A 1,471-nucleotide genomic window follows, 5' to 3' on the forward strand; every position below is an offset into this window, starting at 1 on the left:
ATCATCATTATATAATACCAGGGTAGACTATGGAACGGGAGGTCTCTGTTTAAATCTCCAGTGAGACGTGCTTGGGAGTTTCTAAGGCTCTTTCCCAATTTGGCTCGATTCTATTAGAGATGGAAGACAATTTGGAGGTCACACCTCTAAGCCTTTGTTTTTCTGTTTGTATGTGTTGTGATCAGTGTTTCCTCTTTACCATTCTCCTGTTGAAATTGGTCTTTCTTTTGACTTTTTTCTTTCTCTGCACCAGTAATGATTATCCACTGAATTTACTTCGAGAAATGTATGTTTTCTCCTTCCCCCCCCCCTCTCCAATACCATTCTCTATTCTCAGAACCTTGCAGGTTAGGGATCTTCGATTAAATTTTGACTTCTCAAAGTCCAAAAACGTTTCCTCTTTTTTTCATCTTCCCCAAAGCCTAGAGACATTTCTTTGTTCTATCTTTTCAAAGTCCAAAAAAAAACAACCCTTCTTCAACGCTGTCCAATAAATCCGAACTAACAACAACCTTTGAAGAACTGGAAGCTGTTGTTGCCATACCACTATTATGTCCAGTAACTCCAGTGATTGCGACCAGGTCCAGAGGCATGAGAGAAACAATATATGACCGCTCGTGACGTCATCGTGTGGGCCAGTCCGCGGTGTTTGGGCAATCCCAATGTTTTGGTAAGGTCAACGGAACCAGCAGGCCTCGGGGATAGAGCTGATTGTTCAGATATTTGCTTGTGTCTCACGTCAAAGGACAGCGGTTTCCTATTTTACCAGTTAGCTAGTTTGATTCTTCTTTCATGTGCGGTTGATTGTTTTTTCAACCCAACCGCAAGTCGTGTGATCAACAGCCACAGTGATGGAGTTTTGGTGTATCAGATCTTTTATCAGATTACAAGAGCTCAGTAATGTATTTGAAAATGAAAAGATTGTTGCACATTGAATGGGCTGATGATATGCACGAAACGTGTCATTAAGTAAGCTGTCAATTTCTAAACATCATTCAATTTAACTATATTGTGAAGCGATTGTTATTACTATTATTATCATCATCATCATCATCATCATCATCATCATCATCATCATCATCATCATCATCACCTATTATTATTTTTTTAAATTGTTATTAGAATTATCTGGTAGTTGAAATGTGCCACTGATGCATTCTTTTCCTTTCTTTTCCTTCTGCTGTTTCTTTCTTCGTTCATAAATGGAAGGTCCCTTAATACTACAAGCGTCATCTCTTTTCTTTCCTTTCATTGTCTCTGTCTGGCGTCAGTGTGAATGGTTATTGTGGCAAAGCATTTCTCTTTATTATTCAACCAAGGTATTCTATGAGGGCAATTTTTTTTTAGCCAAGAGTCAACCAAGAGTGTACAGTATCTATTATCTATTTGTGGTGGCTGAATTTTGCTATTCAAAAGGCTTTTTAATGGCTGCATCGATCGACATGCGGTTTTCGACAAACGATTCTTTAAA

Source organism: Aplysia californica, unplaced genomic scaffold (assembly GCF_000002075.1).
Source record: "Aplysia californica isolate F4 #8 unplaced genomic scaffold, AplCal3.0 scaffold00073, whole genome shotgun sequence".
Taxonomy (NCBI): Eukaryota; Metazoa; Mollusca; class Gastropoda; order Aplysiida; family Aplysiidae; genus Aplysia; species Aplysia californica.